Source organism: Nannospalax galili, unplaced genomic scaffold (assembly GCF_000622305.1).
Source record: "Nannospalax galili isolate Female #2095 unplaced genomic scaffold, S.galili_v1.0 scaffold1225, whole genome shotgun sequence".
NCBI classification, from domain to species: Eukaryota; Metazoa; Chordata; class Mammalia; order Rodentia; family Spalacidae; genus Nannospalax; species Nannospalax galili.
In genome coordinates, this window is record NW_008352717.1 from 836,020 (window position 1) to 855,297 (window position 19,278).

The 19,278-nt window shown below is 45.3% G+C and overlaps 1 pseudogene; it reads left to right on the forward strand.

Annotated features, from left to right (window-relative positions):
• Window positions 1-4,609: 4,609 nt before the first annotated feature.
• On the forward strand, window positions 4,610-10,546 carry LOC103747488 (annotated as a pseudogene).
• Window positions 10,547-19,278: the final 8,732 nt, after the last annotated feature.

The window sequence follows — 19,278 nt, forward strand, 5'->3', positions numbered from 1 at the left end:
CTCCCTCCCTCCCTCCCTCCTCCCTCTTCCTTTCCTCCTCCTCCTTTTCCTCCTCCTCTTCCTCCTCCTCTTCTTTTTTTTTCCCCTCTCTCTTTCTCTCCCTCTCTCTCTTTCAAGTAGGGCCTTATATCTCAGGTTTGCCTTCAACTCACTATGTACCTGAGGATGACCTTGACCTCTTGATCCTCTTGTGTCTGCCTCCTGAGTGCTAGAATCACAGGCGTGCACTGTCACAGCTGGTTTATGAGGTGCTGGGGATTGAACCCAGGGCTTTGTGCATGCTAGGCAAGCACTCTACCAACTGAGCTACATCCCAGCCCACTGCATGCGATTTCTGTCTTCTTTAAACATCTTCTTACACATTACTAGTCTTGTGGACTGAACTTCTGTTAGGAAACATCCACTCAGGAACTTTCTGCAAAAGTGGCCTTCATCAGAAGTTCTGATGTGAGGTCCCAGAGGCCCTGACCATAGGCCCCTAAAAATTCCTAAAACACAAATTAGAGAAGGATCCAGGCCCTTCGCTCCTTGGAACTGTGTAATCCATCCTATAATACTATGCTTTTCAAGAAAGTTCTGTGCAGAAGTCCCATAAAACCCCATCACGTGGAGCCGACCCTGTGAACAGAACAGAATCTGCTAATGATCACCGCTTGCCAGGAGCCGACAGGAAACCACCAGACGTGTTGCAGCCCCCACGCCTGCCTCCTGCCTAAGTCCTTTCTAATAAAGCCTCTTTTCATGGGTTTATAAAAACACTTTGTTCAGATCGTGTAGGGTTGCTGCTTCATCTTATGTAAACTCTGGCTGTCTATGTGGCCGGAAGGGGCCGAGGCCTGCCTTTGAGGCCGGGAGGAAAACAGCAGGTTTGTGGTAGCAGGAATGGGTTACCTGTCTAACTTCACTCTGATCTCGCCAGGGACGCTCCTGAGGATGCTTTTGGTAAAGAAGATGGCTAAGTGGGATACGCTGAGCATGAATAGCAGCTTCCCCACCTGGCAGGTCTACCTGGAAGTGGGTGTTGCCTCAGTAAACCCAAAGTGACTGAACAAGAGAAACGTTGTGCCTCGGTTTCCCCGGGTTTAAGATGAGTTTGGATGAATTGCCTTGTGTGGCTCTTATTAAGAACATGAGCATTGTTGGGAGTGGTGGCACATGCCTTTAATCCCAGCACTTGGGAGGCAAAGGCAGGCGAATTTCTGTGAGACTGAGGCCAGACAGCTGGGGCTACAGGGAGACCCTGTCTCAAAACCAAACCAGAACAACAGCCACCACCACCACAAAACCCATGAGCATTGCCTGTTCAAAAATCCTTCCATTCTTTTCCCTGTGCCTACCATGTTGCCTCTGAACAGCCACCTCCTACCTGGTTTCTCATAGCTTAGTGTTCAAAGGTTTTGATCAGCTGTAAGTCTGCAAAGACAGAACAGTTGCAAAAACAAAAGCAAGAACTTCCATGTTTACCTTCTTAAAAAGATTTTTTAAATGTGAGCATGTGTTAATATGCACATACCATGCTGGTACCTGCAGAGGCAAGAAAAGGGCTCTGCCTGCCTCTGCCTCCCAAGTGCTCCAGATCCACTGGAGCTGGAGTTACAGGCATTTGTGAGCCATTCAGTATAGGTGCTGGGAATGCAACCCTGGTCCTCTGCAAGAGCGGCAAATGCTCTTAACCACTGAGCCATCTCTAGACCCATCCTTTACTTTTTTTTTTTTTGTCTTTTTGAGACACAGTCTCCCTGTAGCCCCAGCTGTCCTGGAACTCATTATGTAGACCAGGCTGGCCTTGAATTCACAGAGCTCCGCCTGCCTCTGCTTCCCAAGTGCTGGCATTAAAGGTGTGAATTACCATGCCTGGCTCATCCTTTACTTTTATGTTAACATTTTACTGCTTTACTCTTCTTCTATCCATCCATCCATCCATCCATCCATAACCCTCCCTCCCTCCTTTTCCCCCCTCCCTCTTTCCTTCCTTTTTCCCCCTTCCTTCCTTCCTTCCTTCCTTCCTTCCTTCCTTCCTTCCATCCTTCCTTCCTTCCTTCCTTCCTTCCTTTCTTCCTTCCTTCGAGACAAGGTTTCATATAGCCCAGGCTAGCTTCCAGCTCACTGTATATCTAAGGATAATCTCGAACTCCCATCTCCTGCCTCCACCTCCTGAGTGCTGGGATTACAGATGTGCCCCACCATGCCCAGTTTATGCAATGCTGGGGATCAAACCAGGGCTTTGTGAATGCTAGGCAAGTACTCTGTCTAAGGCAGGATACAAAAAGAAGGAACGTTTGGAGGACATGAAAAGAGACAGGAGCCCCTTGCTGAGGCATTTAATTGACGATTCTACGGAGTAAGAATCCCAGCATAATTAGCAACTGTTCAAGGCCCTTCTCCCTTCCTAGCTGTGAATCTGCTGTTTTCTAGGAATAATACAAGAAACTTCATTTACAGAAAGAAAATGCACTAAACTCTTGGTGCAGCCCTAGTGGTTTCTGGTTTTACTTCACCAGATTATAATTGCATCCAAGGAATCTCCAGAGTTAACTCATGTAGCTCTCTTAGAGACAGTAGTGGAGGGGAGGTTTCTTAGCAAAGTTTTAAGACAACTGATTGCTAACTGTCCCTTAAGAAGCAGGTCTCACATTTGGTTACGTCTTACTTTCCTGTGCTCTCCCTTGGGCAACCCACCCCTTCCACCTGGATGTGTCTTTTAAAAATTTTTTAAAAATTTATTTTATGAGTGTCATGCCTGCATGTATGTAAGTATACCACATGCTTGCAATGCCTGCAGAGGCCAGAAGAGGGTGTTGGATCCCCTGGAACTGGAGTTTATGGACAGTCATTAGCTACCATGTGGATGCTGGGTGCTAGGAATTGAACCCGGATCATCTGGGAGAACAGCAAGTGTTCTTAACCACTGAGCCATCTCTCCAGCCCCCCACCGGAATGTATCTGTCTTTCTTCTGAGCACCTGTGTTTCTTTTAACCTTCACGCTTGAGTATATGCTAAATTATCTTTAATAAAATCTCCAACTCTACTTCATCCTTCTTAGTCCTGAAGTTCCTTTCAATGTTGAAGCCATGAATCCCAATTTGAACTGAGTTGAGGTCCCCCCAGCCCCAGGCTGCTGAGGGTGGCAGTGTATGGAGCTGTGTCCCTGTCCCCTTAATACCATCTGAGAGTTCAGGAATGAATTCATTTTCTCTGTTGATAAAAGAATTAAAAGGGGGTGGGGTGGGGGCTGGAGAGACGGCTCAGTGGTTCCCAGCACCCATGTAGCGGCTTACAACTGTCTGTAACTGTAACTCCAGTTCCAGGGAATCCGACATCCTCTTCTGACTTCATGGGCATTGCATGACACAGGTGTACTTACATATAGGCAGGCAATAAACTCAATACACATAAAATAAAAAATAAATATGAGACCAGGAAATCAACATTGATACAATTATAAAAATCTACTGATACTATTTAGATTCTTGCCAATTGTACCACTAGGATCTTCTATAAGATCCAGGAGCCAGTCCCAGAGTCCATGTGACACCTATCCTGTCTCTTTGGGCTCCTGTAATCTACTCTTTCAACTAAGACACTGGAGGGCCAGGTGCCCAAGGGTGGAGGTTTGCTCTGAAGCAGTCCTGAAGGCCACACACACAGACACATGCTCCTCTTTCTGCTCAGGTTAGCCTCTTTTCTGAGACCTTTGCAAACTGGGGAGGAGGATGGGGGAAGGGACTGAAGAGAAAGGTTCCTCCCCTGAGCTAAACAAATTCTATTACAGCCAGGATTGGGGGTAGCGGGCTACAGGAGAGGAAAGTGCCCACTGCTTTGTTTAAAAACAGAAGCTCAGCCCCCACCCCTACAGCATTTCTCAGACACCCTGGCTTTAGAAAACCTGGGTCAGATTTCTTCCTTGGTGCATTTGAGCTGTCCCTGGCCAGTCACTCCTTTTTAAATGTGCGGAGGCCACCCAGAAAGTTCCTGGATGTCCAGTGCTGGAGACTCAGCTGATTCCACCTCATTGCCGCTCAGCCTTCAAGCCCAGATCAAATGCCATCTCCTTTCAGAGTCCTCCCTGAGTTTCTTTATTAAAAGCTAAAATTATTGGGGCTGGAGAGATGGCTCAGTGGTTGAGAGCACTTGCTGCTCTTGCAGAGGACCTAAGTTCAGTTCCCAGCACCCATGTTGGGCGACTCATAGCTGCCTGTGACTCCCACTCCACAGGATCCGACACCCTCTTTTGGTTTCTGAGGGCACTGCATTTGTGGCGCGCGCATGCGCGCACATGTGCACACACACACACACACACACACACACACACAAATCTTAAAAAGGACAAACTTGGAGGCTGAGAGATGGCTCAGTGGTGAAGGGCACTGACTGCTCTTCTAGAGGATCCAAGTTTGGTTCCCAGCACCCACATGGCAACTAACAACTGTCTGTAGTTCCAGTTCCAGGGGATCCTTCTTCTGGCCTCCGAAGGCATTATACGCATGTGGTGCACTTACATACATGCAGGCAATATGCTCACACACATAAAATTAAAAAAAGAATGCAGGATAAAATTACTGTAATTGGAGTTTTAGGGCCAAAGCCCTGGCTCTGGAAACCCTAGCGATGAAGGAGATCAGTAGTGGTGAAAAACAGAGAAAGGTTTGTCCGTGTGTATTGCGAAGAGGAATAAATAAGGATGTCCAGCGACAGCCCAGTTCATCTTTGAGGTATTGACATGAACTTCAGGTTTAAACAAAAGACTTGGGTCAAGGAGAGAGAGAGAGAGAGAGAGAGAGAGAGAGAGAGAGAGAGAGAGAGAGAGGTGGTCAAGGTGTGGCCTCCGTTCTGGTTCTGCAAGGACGACGGCTCCCTTTCCAGGGTACATCCTCTCGGATGAGGATAATTGCCCTTATCTGGGATGGTCTGTTCTGTGAGGCTCTGCTGTTCCTGGAATTCAAGGTGGCTGTAAGTTTAGGACAATGACTGGAGACTTTGAGTTAATTTTTCAGGAACTAGAGCAGAAGTTTGTAAAAAGCTGACGGTAAATGTCTCAGCTACTGTTGTTTTTGCATCTTCAGCCTGGGGGTGGGCATGGAACTAGTTAAGGAATCTCTGTTAAGCACTCCTTGAGTGATTAACATGCCTGTGTACAGAGGTAAGCAGGTAACCCACCCACAGTAAAGAAGATGGATGTGAAACAAAGGAAGCATGCCAGGCTTTCATCCCTCCTGGTGGGCCTGGAGAGATGGCTCTGTGGTTAAGAGTACTTGTTGTTCTTGCAGAGGACCTGAGTTCGATTCCCAGCACCCGCATGGCAGCTTACAACCTCCTGTAACTCAAGCTCCAGGGGACCTGAGGCTTCTGGTCTCCGAGGGCAGTGGACTCCTGAACACATACAGACACACATGTAGTTAAAAATAAATCTGGGCTTCAAAAAAAAAAAAAAAAAAAAAAAAAGAAGATACTTCATGGGCCCAAGTGAAAAGTCAATGCTTTTTAGCAAAAGCAGCTTTTAAGAACCCCAGGCTGGAGCAATGGTTTGGTGGTGAAGAGCACTAACTGCTCTTGCAGAGGACCCTGGTTTGGTTCCAGCACCCACATAGTGGCTAACAACCATCTGCAACTCCAGTTCCAAGGGACCTGATACCCTCTTCTGACCTCTGCATATCCCTACGTGGTGCCCTTACATACATGCAGGCGAAATACACATACACATAAAATAAAAATTAATAAAATATTTTAAAAAGGGTTTAGTGTGGTGGCACACACCTGTAATCCCAGCACTCGGGAGGTGATTTCTGTGAGTTTGAGGCCAGACTGGTCTACAGAGCAAGTTCCAGGCCAGCCAGGGCCACATAGTGAGACCCTGTCTTAAAAAAAATAAAATAAAACAAAACAAAACAAGGAGCCAAAAAACATACTTACCTCATATAGCTTTCCCAAGGTCTTGGGTTCAACTCCCCAGTACTAACTAAAAACATCCCATAGGACAGCACAAAGTTAAATAAGTTCTTTAGCCAGGGTATGCACACGTGCCTGTAGACCCAGCTACTTAGGAGACTGAGGCAGGAAGATCACTTGAGCCTGGGAGTTTGAGACCAGCCTGGGTAACACAGTGAGACCCTGCCTCAAAACAGAAGAAAACACTGTGTTTTTGTATGGTTTGGCAGAATGATTCTTGGGTGCGTATCCAAGAAAAACGAAAACGAAGCATGTTCACACAAAAACTTGCACGTGGCTTGCAGCACTACTCCTGATAGTCCCCAAGTCTAAACAATCCAGTGTCCACGGACAACCAAAGAGATGAATCAAATGCGCCACAACCGTGCAACGAAATAGTATTTGGCAGTATAAAGGAATGCAATACCATACATGCCGCAACATGGATGAGATTTGAAAAAGTGATTGAACAAAGGTAGTCATAAAAGACTGCACACTGGGACTGGAGAGGTGGCTCCGCGGTTATGAGCAATAGCTGCTCTTGCAGAGGGACCTGGGTTCCGTTCCCAGCACCTACATGGTGGCTAATACCCATCTGTAATTCCAGTTCCAGGAGAATCTAATGTCCTCTTCTGACCTCCATGAGCATAACATGAGTGAACTTACATACCTTCAGTCAATACACTCATACACATAAAATAAAAATAATGAATTACATACTAAAAACAAAATATAATAAAAGACTTCACACTGTATGATCCATTTATATGAAATGTTCCAAAGTAGGTAAATCCAAAGGCACAGAACAGAGAAGCGGTTTCCAGGACTGGAGAGGAGTGGGCACAGGACTGACTGCCAATGGTATGGATTTTTTTTTTTTTTTTTTTTGTTTTTTTTGAGACAGGGTCTTCCTGTAGCCCCAGATGGCCTGGAACTCTTAAAGATTAGAAAAAGAAACGCTGGGTATGGTGGCACATGTCTTTAATCCCAGCACTTGTGAGGCAGAGGCAGGCAGATCTCTGTGAGCTGGAGACCAGCTTGCAACATGGGAAGCAGGAAGGGAGGGGGCAGAAAGACAGCCCTGGTGCAGGGCTGAGGCAGCTCTCAGTTGCTTGATGGTGCCCTGTGCTTGTGGAGTTTCTGTGAAGGTGTAACATTAGAGGACACCCTAGCCAAGCAGCCAATTGATGCATGATTCTTTAAAAAAATTAGTTATACTTATTTATTTTGGTCTTTTTGAGACAGGCTTTCCCTGTAGCTCCAGCTGTCGTGGAATTCACTATGTGGACCAGGCTGGCCTTGAACTCACAGAGATCCTCCTGCCTCTGCCTCCCGAGTGCTGGGATTAAAGGTGTGTGCCACCATGCCCGGCTAATGGATTTTTATTTTACTATTTTATTTGTGTGTGTGCACCTGTCATGAATATGCATGTGCACATATGTGTTCATGTGTGTGGAAGCCAGAGGTTAAATGGTCAGTTTCTTCTCCATTGCTCCCCACCATATTATTTTTTGAGGCAAGGTCTCTCACTGGACCTGAAACTTACAGATTCAGCTACACTGGTGAGTTCCAGGGATCTGCCTGTCTCTGTCTCCCCAGTGCTGGGGTTATAGATGTTTGCCACCATGCCTGGCTTTTTTCCTGGGTGCTGGGGATCTGAACTCAAATCCTCTTTCTTGTGAAGTTACCACTTCTTGTCAGCCCACCTTGCAGGAGAGACTGGAGCTGAGAAGATGACGGTCAAGGCTACCATCTTGACACAAAGATGATGGTTGGACCCACACCTTGACTGCACTGCTTAGTTATGCATAATTCTGGCTCTCTAGATCTAAACCTCATGTCAGGACCTGAAAGATGGACTTGGGGGGTGAGGGTCACTGGATCTCTTTGTTCCTCTTCCCAATGTAGTGACATCGAATGAATTTCATTTTTTCTGCTTTTTACTGTGCTTTGTTTGATTGGTTTATTGAGGTTGGTGGCCAAGCCTGCCTTGTTAAGGCTACCAGGGCCTAGGCTCTGACCTTAACATCTCTAGTAACAAACCAGTGAAATATGGGACAATCTGGGTGAGATACAGGAGCAGATCAGGACAGATGGATAGATGGCCCTTTGAGTGGGCCACATCAAGAAATGGTGACCAGGGCCAGGCGTGGTGGTGCACGCCTTTAATCCCAGCACTTGGGAGGCAGAGGCAGAGGCAGAGGCAGGCGGATCTCTGTGAGTTTGAGGCCAGTCTGGTCTCCATAGTGAGTCCTAGGCCAGCTGGGGCTACAGAGAGACTCTGTCTCAAAAACCAAACCAAACCAACCAACCAACCAACCAACCAAAACAAACAATAAACAAACAAACAAAAGAAGGAAGGAAGGAAGGAAGGAAGGAAGGAAGGAAGGAAGGAAGGAAGGAAGGAAGAGGGACCAAGCTGAGTTGAATCCCCAGGAATAGTTGGGAATTCTCTGTTAATTGGTCTCTTGACAAACTCACCAAGTGATTGGGTAACAGGTCAGCGTGTCAGTGGTGGCAGTGACAGGGACCTGGTTCCACACTGTTACCCATAGCAACTTGAAGAGTTCCCTTAATTGTTCAGAGACCCTGACTCAAGTAAAACTGAATTGTTGGCCTTGACACAGAAAAGAATTTCAGGATGAGCCAGTATGAAGCAGAGTTGGAGTTTATTAAAAAGTTTTTTAAGACTTTTCAAGGGGAGATTGTAGCTTTCCTAATTGCTTACACGGGAGATCAGAGTCAACAGAGAAGTTGGTCTCAGTTGCCTTCCGAGAAGGCCTTTCCATCCATCAGCTAATTTAAAACCTAGCCATCATGAGGTACACCATTTTTCCTGAAGGCATTCCATTATTGTCCCATTGACCTTTCCCTGTCATTGAGGCCTTTGGAATTGTGTTATCATCTGCCTTGATCACTTTGGTGAGAAGTGGTGGGAACCAGGTGAGGAGAGTGTTGTTGAGCTCCCGCCCACTGCAGAAGGACAGGAGGGTAACTCCCATCTGCCACAGCTCCACTTCAGATCCCAGGTGTTCTCGGTTTGACCCAGATGGTAGTGGGCGGTGGGCCACCTGGGGCAATTCTGGGATCTGGGTTAATTGCATTGATGAACCAGTTCTGCTGCCACCAAGCATTAAGTTCAGCAAGGCGATCCCCAGAATTAGCCCAGAGAATGTGGGCTGTGCCTCCTCCCACATTGGCCAACTTTAAGAGAATGAAGATCAGTTTGGCTTCACTCAAGTCACAGAGGAAGTCCTGTACTTCGCAGTGTATGACAGACACAGGGGGACCTGCAGCTGATGATTTGTGTCACACATACATACATGGAGAGATGTATGATGGATTTGCTTCCTGAGGAGAAAGTCTTGGAAACTGTGCTGGCCTTGGCTTTTCTAGAAATAAAGCCTTTTTAAGCCATGTCCGCCTCTCTGCTGATGCAACCCTCCTGACCTCTGGGATCTCTGCAACAGTAGCTCTGTTGCAAGATGGCATTGAACTGGTTGTCTCCAGTGCTGGGGACAGCCGGGCTCTTTTGTGTAGAAAAGGGACACCCATGAAGCTGACCACTGATCATACTCCAGAAAGAAACGATGAGGAAGAAAGGATCAAGAAATGTTGTGGTTTTGTAGCTTGGAATAGTGTGGGACAGCCTCATGTACATGGCAGGCTGGCCATGACACAGAGCATTGGAGATTTGGATCTGAACACCAGTAGTGTAATGGCAGAACCAGAGACCATGAGGATTAAGCTATACCATGCTGACGACAGCTTCCTGGTCCTCACCACAGATGGGATTAACTTAATGGTGAATAGTCAGGAGATCTGTGACTTTGTCAACCAGTGCCATGATCCTAATGAAGTGACCCCATGCAGTGACTGATCCTAATGAAGTGACCCCATCCAGCACTGAGCTGAAGATAACGGCACTACAGTTGTGATATGGCACCTTCTTGACCATACCTCCACCATGTTAAAGTCTAGGTTGATTCTAGTCTCTGACATTATCAGGCAGTTGGCCCAGGGTATAGGAACCCATGTAAGCAGAACCCCAGCTGTCTTAGGAACAGGTCAGTGTGTCTCAGAGCGCAGCTGCTAACTGCAGATTTATGGCTTCTGTAGGTTATGCTTGGCTTGCTTCTGCAAAATAGCAATTGTTGCTTAATAGAATAGAAATTGTTAAGGAAGCTTTGCTCCTGTAAGCTTGGGAACTTAAACTTTTCACCCCTGGTTATGGTTTCTCTGTCTAAACCTTACCCTAGAGATGGCTCAGGGCTATATACTTGGGTTCTGACATCCTTGTGTAGTCACTGGCCAGCAACGACTTTCATTTAGCAAAACTTTGTCTGAGTGGTCTTCTCTGGTGAAACACCTCACAGCACAATAGAAGGGCCTTTGGGGGCCTGGAGAAAATATAAGAACTCTGAGATCAACTTCTCATTCAGGGGAAGCCTTGCCTCCAGTGGCCCAGTCTGGCCTGGAGTTCCCATGCAAGATTGTGTCACTGGGCAGATCAAGAAACTGATAAAACACAAAGGCCACCTGGGCCAGTGTGTCCCTGTGACCTGCCAGATCCATATTCAGTGTAAGCTTAATAAGCACCACGCAGTAGCATTTTCATAAATCCTTATCATCGTTATGCTCAGTAGTACATGCTCAGTATAAGTACACATTATGAAGCCACTGTAAGTCTCTGAGCTGAATGGGTGAAGGGGAAGTACTTTTGGTAAGCTTGGTGGGTGCTAAATTTCGGGATGGGGATGTGTATTTTTGTTTGGTGAATCTGGAACTTATTTTAACACTACTAGGCAGCTCTAGTTCTTTTGAATATTTTTGTTCTTTAGTTGAACAGGTCCTTCAAGTTTTTCTCAATTTATGTAGCTAGGCACAGCATGTTATTTGCAAGTGTTTCTTTTTCTTTCTTCTCTTTGTTGGGGACATGGTCTCACTATGTTGCCCAGCTAGCCTTGAACTCCTGGGTTCAAGCAATCTTCCTACTTCAGCTTACAGGGCAGTTGGGACTACGGAGTGCCCCACTGGCACGAGGGTTTTTATTTTTATTTATTATTATTATTAATTATTATTATTTTATTTTTAGACAGGTCTCCCTGTAGCCCCAGCTGTCCTGGAACTCACTAGGTAGACCAGGATGGCCTCAAACTCACCAAGATCGACCTGCCTCTGCCTTCAAAGTGCTGGGACTAAAAGTATATGCCACTACGCTCAGCTTTTTAAATATTTTTTCAAAAGCACAGCAAAGTGTGAACTCCCGAGAGTATGAGGAGTTCCAAGGGACAAATACCCACAAGTGTTCATTTTTAATAATTATACCAAGAAGTAAAAATGAAAACTGGTTTCTCTTGTTACTGTGTCTGATACTCTGGCCTCCCTTACTAGTAAATTGAATCCTGCAAAAGGAACTCATTCAGGTAAGACATGGCTAAATTGTATACATATTTATAAATGGCTTTCATATATATGTCAACTGTTATGAACCCCCTTCCCACTCATTTCTGTTCTTCTGTAGTTAAGTATGTTATAAAGCTGTGACTATTCCTTAATGTCCAGAGAATAAGGTACTAAGAGTCTTTGGTCAAAACGCTGTAAATGCTGATAGTGTCAAATATTTTGTGTAAGTTTCCATTTGTTGTGTGTTATATATATATAAGACGTTTATATCACTTTTTGCATATATATTATGCATGGTGGGTAATTTGTTAGCAAAGATAACATCACATTGACCGATATTGCTGCAGACACATCTTAAGGATTCTGTCTCCATTCTCCTCAGTGCTAAGATTTAGGAGAAAGAATACATCTCTTTTTTAAAAGTTCATTAAAGCATATCAACTTGTTATGTAATTTAGGAATGTAAAGTTATATTTTTTACCCACATGCAAGTTTACTGTTAAACTGTGAATTCCTAAATGTGTTTTGGAATTAGCCTATAGTTTCTTTTCACAGACTTTGTTTTTTAAAAAATATTTTTTTATTATTTTTATTTTATGTGTATGAGTGTGTTGCTTGCATGTATGTGAGTGCACCTGTGTAGTGCAATGCTGCCGAGGTCAGAAGAGGGCTTCGGATTCCCCTGGAACTGGAGTTAAGGATGGTTCGTAGCCTCCATGTGGGTGCTGGGAATCGAACCTGGGTCCTCTGCAACGGCAGCCAGTGCTCTTAACCGCTGATCCATCTCTCCAGCCCCTTTTTACAGACTTTGTAAATTTGGTATATGTGTGGTGAGTGTATATATGTATATTTTGGAATAATATAAAATTAAAGGGAACAAACATATACTCCATCAAGAAGTTCTAACTTATTGATGTATTTATCCTAAGGACACTTAACAGAGTGAGTGGTTTTGCTGTGGTCGAGCAGTGGTTATTGCCAGATAAAGAAATGGATTAAGAATAGCTCAGGAATCAGGCATGGTGGTCTAGACCTGTAATCTCTGAATTTGGGAGATGAGGCAAGAGAATCAGGATTTTGAGTTTGAGTTCCCCCCTGTGCTACATAGCAAGTTCCAGGGTAGTCTGAGTTTATCGCCAAAAAATAACAACAACAAATGGCTGTGAGAGACATTTTATGGGATATAATTTATGTGGCTAGCCCAAGAACAGAGCCAGCCACATGGCTGTGTGGTAATTTCCATATAAAATCACAGGATATGAGAATGGGCAGTGTCGAGAATGACGTGGATCATGCAGCAGAAACAAAAGAAAAAAAGTTAATGAAGTGTATACTGGCGAGTCTCAGTTTTCAGGTCTTTTGAAGCTTTGTTTAAATGTTTATTAGAAGGAAGAGGGCCTCAAATAAATGATCACATCTTCTTATTTTGGGGAAATGGAAGAAAATGCATTTTGACTTGACCTGCCTGTACCAGTCAGAACTTGACCACTGTGGGGGTCGGGGATGCTAAATACATAATTTTGAGGTTTTTTTTTTTCACCTCCGTGGAACTTAGTTAAAAGAGGAAAAATGTTAGCCAGGTGTGTTGGCAATACGTGCAGTTCCAGTATGTGGGAGGCCGAAGTAGAGACTTGTGAGTTTAGGGCCATCATGAGCTCCATAACAGGACCATCTCAAAGGATAATACAGGAAAGAATCTCACCTGCTGCAAACTGTCAGCGCTAAGGAGTCGGGGAAAGGCGAGCAACGCCGGGAAACGTTCTTGCTTTCTGAGTCAGGCGTTGGGGCAGAACTGTAGAAATGGCATTTAAGAGCGTGGAGGATTTCCAGATAATATGTGCGGCAGAATCCTAAACCCTGACAATGAGAGTCTGAAGACGGTTTCACTTTCGTTTTGGAGTCTATTTTGATTGCTTTCTCTTTGAAACTAAGATTGAGCATAAGCCGGTGAAGTTTAAAGGCTTAAGGGTCATTGACAAATTGAGATGAGTTCCAGGTTTGACAGAGGAATTTAGATGATGGTCTTAGGTGCGCTTGACCCTGTTTCACCTGGAAGGTTTTTGGTGGTGGTGGGGACGTTTGTATTTTCCTTTGATTTTGAGACAGACTGGCTTCAAATTTGGGGATTTCTTGCCTCAGCCTTCTGAGTGCTGGGATTATAGGCCTGTGTTCCCTATGCCTGGTTTTCCCTTGAAGAAATTTAAGACTCTAATCCTGTCAACCTTGATTAAGCACAAAATTACTGGTGTCCATGGGGGCTGGGCTTGACCCTTTCCTGTGGGCTTTCTCCCTGGCTGATTAAGATGAAACCTGAATTAAACTACCAGTTTAATATGGAAAAAAATACTGATGTCTATCATTTCCAAGTCATAATATTAAAATATAGTTTAAAGAATATATTATATAATCCTAAATGATAAGTATGTGACATGCCTGTTATTGGAAATTATAGAACAGTGGAAAAAAGGGAGTGTTCTTAAATACTTTTTAGTGTGAATTTAACTGTGACGTTGTATAGGCATGGTGTAAATTATATAATATATAAAGCACAAAAAATAATAGAGGGGCTCAGGGAAAGAATAAGAGACAGCCAAGAGCATGGGCGTGGCTTCCCAGAGAAGAGCTACAAGGTGTTCTACCAGTGGCCATATGTGCCACTTTGGTGCTCTCTCTCTCTCTCTCTCTCTCTCTGAGACAGGGTCTCACTATTTAGTCCTGGCTGGCTTGCCTGGAACTTGCTATGTAGACCAGGCTGGCCTTGAACTCACAGAGATCTGCCTGCCTCTGCCTCCTGAGTGCTGGGATCAAAGGCGTGCGCCACCATGCCCATCTTAATCTCTTTCTGTTAACTGAGATTATAGAGGGGCTCCTGCAGTGACTAGGATGGTATTCCAGTTTGGTAAAATAAAAACAGGAGCACTGGGGTTGTCCAAGGGAGTTAGGACAGACTGTAATAGGTTACCTTCTTAACCATAGCTACTCCATGTTAAAGTTTAGGCTGACTGTACCATCTCTGAGATTATCAGACAGTTGGCCCAGGTCATGGAAACATATGTCAGCTGGACCCCGGTTGTCTTGGGAACAGGTCAGAGTGTCCTGGAGAGCACCTGCAGGTACAGATTTATGGCTTCTGTAGGTTATGCTTGGCTTGCTTCTGCAAAATAGTAATTGTTGCTTAATAGAATAGAAATTGTTAAGGGGACTCTCCTCCACCGGTAAGCTTGGGAACTTAAACTTTTCGAAAAATCCCTGGTTATGGTTTCTCTGTATAAAAGCTTACCCTAGAAATGGCTCTGTCCTGACACTCCCATGTAGCAGCCCTGGCCAGTAACAACTTTCATTCGGCAAAACTTTGTCTGAGTGGTCTTCTCTGGTGAAGCACCCCACAACATAACCGGAAAGGGGCTTCTGTAGAAAGTCCTTGAAAGTTGTAGGTTTACAGCTGGGAAAGGAGACAGGCCTTAAACAGATGTTAATTCTTTTTTTTGTTTGTTTGTTTTGGGTTTTTTTTGTTGTTATTTGAGACAGGATCTCACTATGTAGCTCTAGCTGGCCTGCTACTCACTATGTAGTCCAGGCTGGCCGTGAACTCATAGAGATCTGCCTACCTCCGCCTCAGGAGTACTGGGATCAAAGGCATGCACTACACATCCACATTGTTGCAATTCTTGATTCTCAGCTGGCGTAAACCAGACTCCAGGGTTGAGGGGCTCCTTTCCTTTCCCATGTCCCTTTAATTTTTTTCCCGTCTTTCTATCCTGCCTCAAGCGTGGCTGTCACAATTACAGTGTTAGGTGTCCCTCCTTCTCTGGGGTACAGGGGAGGGTACTGCATCCTTCATTGATCTGGTGTTTTCTAAGCTCTTGGGCTTGTTTTTCTAGCATATTTGTTGCTGTTGTTGAGAGAGGGTCTTACTATGTAGCCCTGGCTGGTCTAGAACTCACCATGTAGAGCAGGCTGGCCTCAAACTCATAGAGATCTGCCTGATTAAAGGTGGAACCAGCACGCCCAGCCTCTCATAGCAATTTATTATGCCCGTATGTTCTCAGTCTCCTTTGATAAGTACATAAGTGGTACTTAAAAAAAAAAGACTTTAGCTGGGTCACCTTTAATTCCAGCACTTGAGGCCAGCCTGATCTACATAGCAAGCCCCTGGTGCCAACTGGGGCACCAGGATCCTCTGTCCCCTAAAGACCAAAAAAGAAAAAAAAACACCCAAAAGCAGCAAGGACTCTTAGCTGCTGAGTCATCTCTCCAGCCCTGTAAGTGATACCTTTTTTTTTTTTTTTTTGAGACAGGGCTTCCCAGTAGTCCCAGTTGGCCTGGAACTCACTATGTAGACCAGACTGGCCTTGAACTTACAGAGATCCGCCTGCCTCTGCCTCCCCAGTGCTGGGATTAAAGGTGTGCACCACCATGCCTGGCAGTGATACCTTTTTACTTGCGTGAATTAAGTTGTTGCTGAACGGGTGGTTGTATCTATATTGCGTAAACAAGAAGCACAGTCAGCCTGCCTTAAAATGTAGCCAGTGATGCTTTGTAAAACATAGTCACCTGGGCAAGACACAGCTGAATGCTACCGTTTCACCCAGTATGGCGTGACAGAGCAAGGTACAGCCTGAACTCCAGGCTCAGGCATGCTAAGCACTGCTCTACTAGTGGGTGACGCCACAGCCCTGGAGTGAGCATTTAAAGTGGTAGAGTCTACCCTTGATATCTATAGCCACAGGTTCTGGTCTTCAGATTTAACCAGCTACAGCTTGGAAATATCAAGGAAAAGGAGCTGGAGAGATGGTTGAGTGGTTAAGAGCACTGCCTGCTCTGGTGGAGGACACAAGTTCAATTCCCAGCACTGACATGGCAGCTAACAACCTTCCATAACTCCTGGTTCCAGGAGAATTGAATGCCCTCTTCTGACCCTGTGAATATTGCATGACACGGATGCACTTAAACACGTGCAGGCAATATACTGATACACATAAAATAAAAATAATAAAAAGAGAAACTATTAAAGAAAATGAGTCACATCTGTCCTGCATGTGTATAGACTGTTTTCTTGTTATTATTCCCTAAGCAATACAGTGTAACAGTGATTTAAACAGTATTTACATTGTATTAGGTATTTTGTAGCAATGATTTAAGCTGACTGGGAAGGGATGGGGTATAAATCAATGGCAAAATGTCTGCTTAACATGTGCAGAGCCCTGGGGTCCATTCCCAACACTGCTAAAAAACAAAATATTCAGGAAAGTATGCTCAGGACATTTTCTATGAGGGACTTGAACATCTATAGATTATATTATCTGTGAGTAATTCCCTGGGGGTACTTAGGGAGGACTGTATTACCAGTCAGATATGCCTCTGACTAGCTCCATTCCCTGAAGGAACACAAATGTACTGCGGAATCCCCACCTCAAGCTGTGATTTGTCACACTTAAGACAGGACCTGGGTTTACCAGGAGCTAGCCAGGATGCTGGGTGATCCTACCCCTGATGTCATTTTAACCCTGTTAGTTAGAGAGACTTTGGAATCTAGTGGTGGTCGGACACCAGATGCTGGGGGAGCCTCTAGACACAGATTCTCATTTTGCAATCACTTGCTGTTAATCTGGCCAAGTTACTTCCATCAAAGGTCAACATTACAACAATTTAAAGATTTAAAAAATTGTATTTATTTTTAATTTTTGGTCTTTTTGGGACAGTGTCTCCCTGTAGCCCCAGCTGGCCTGGAACTCACTATGTAGACCAGGCTGGCCTTGAACTCACAGAGATCCGCCTGCCTCTGCCTCCCGAGTGCTGGGATTAAAGGCGTGCGCCACCACGCCCAGCTAAAAAATTGTATTTTTAAGTATGTATAGGTCTGTGTATGGGTCTGTGCATGTGAATGTGGGTGCTGGGAACTGAACTTGCAGAAGAACTGGCAAAGGGTAGCAAGTGGGCTTAACTGCCGAGCCATCTCTCCAGCCCCCAATTTAACAACCTTGTACAAAGCAGGCTGTGCCTTCCTCTGGGTGACTCCACTTTGTCTAGAGCAGGTGCTGGCCCCAAGTCACTCCATCCTGGGTACAGATGCTAAGGCAGAGTGTCTCCTCATCTTGTTTGTGTACATGAACAGTCAGCATCTGCAGGGCACAATTATAAGTCACAGACTTATTCATATTACTAAAAACTGTCACCTGTGGCAGTGCAGCAGGAGATAGAATTGCCACCAACAGCCCAAGGAATTCCTTTATCCTTTAGAGACCTCTATGCTGGTGAAACTTGATCCATGACTTCACTGCAGAAAATAATTTCAGCATGAGTATGAGGCAGAGTTGGAATTTATTAAAAGGAGAGTTTTAGGGGCTGGAGAGATGGCTCAGTGGGTAAAGTGCTTGCCATGCAGGTGTGTGGACTGGAGTTCTGATTCCTAGATGCCATGTAAAAGCAGGCTGAGGTGGAATGGGTCTGCAATCCCAGCGCTGGGGGCGATGGGGACAGGTAGACCCCTGGAGTTCATTGGCCAGCCAGCTTAGACAAATTGGTGAGCTCCAGGTTCAGTGAGAGATCCTGTCTCAAGAAATAAGGTGGAGAGTGACTGTGTAAGGTATTTGACAGACACCTCTGACTCATATACACATATTTAGGTGCATGCACATGTGTATGTATATGCACACATGCACACACCCATACAAACATGTATATCACACACACATACAAATATATACAGAGGAGATTATTTGGAGGGGGAGAATTGAAACAGGGTCTCTCTGTAGCTTCAGCTCTCCTTGAACTTGCTATGTAGACCAGTCTGGCCTTGATCTCACAGAGATCTGCCTGCCTCTGCCTCCTGAGTTCTGGGACTAAAAGCATGCTGTACTACGCCTGGCCAGAGGAGATTTTTAAGCATGAGATTTAAGCATAGGAAAGTGAAGCACTCAGGGGAAACCTGAATGTAATGAACACAGGATAATAAATAAACAAGATGAAGGCACTCCCGTTCAGTGTCCTGACATCAGAAGTTGCTGACAGCAGAAGCCAGCACCTGGTGTGCTGATTTGAATGAAAATGACCCCATAGGCTCCAAGTATTTGGACATTTTGACCCCAGTTGGTGGCACTGTTTTGGGAGGTCTTGGAAGGTGTGGCTATCCTGGAGGAAGCACGTCATGGGGGTGGCTTAGAGAGTTCTTAAGCCTTGCTGGATCTAGAGTTGCTCTCTTGCTTCCTGTGCCTGCTTGTGATGGACCCAAGTCCCCCCAAATGATGGACCCAAGTCCCTCCAAAATGATGGATTTAAACTAAAATCCCCCAGGCCTGAGAAAAGCTGTACAAGGAAGTAAAAATGAAAAATTATTCTAAAGAACAAGCTGAGCTGACCTTTTTCATGCTCCTTGCCCAAGCTGGAAATCATCCCAGAAATTCCCCCTACCTCTGCTTGGCACATAGCCGCCGCTTGTCTTTAAAAGAAACCTGTGAACTGGGCTCTGGACTTCTGTCCTCCGAGTGAAGTGGGAGTCCGTTTTGCAAAATGCCAATAAATCCTCATGCTTGTTGCATCTCCTGATTTGAGGACTGAGTTATTGGGGTGCGACCTCCCGTGAATGTTGGGTACCCCAGTCTGGGGGTCCAACACTTGAAGATGTGAGAACTTAGTGTCCACTCCTGCTCCAGCCACCTCCTCCCCGCCATGATGGACTCTTGCCCTTTTGGAACTGAAAGCTCAAATAAACTCTTCCTTCTATGAGTTGCTTTGGTCAGTGTTTCCATTGCAGTGACAGAAAAGTAACTAATACATTGGGTGTAACCCGTGACCCCCTGGGAGCAAGCAGCCTGCTCCAGCGGCCCACACCAATCAGGAGCAACAGGAAGAGCAGAGCCCCCAAAGTCTGCAAGGACAAGATAAGCCTCAGAAGGGCATCAGAAGGGGGATAAAAACCCAGACTCCAGGCAGCTCAGCAGACGCTG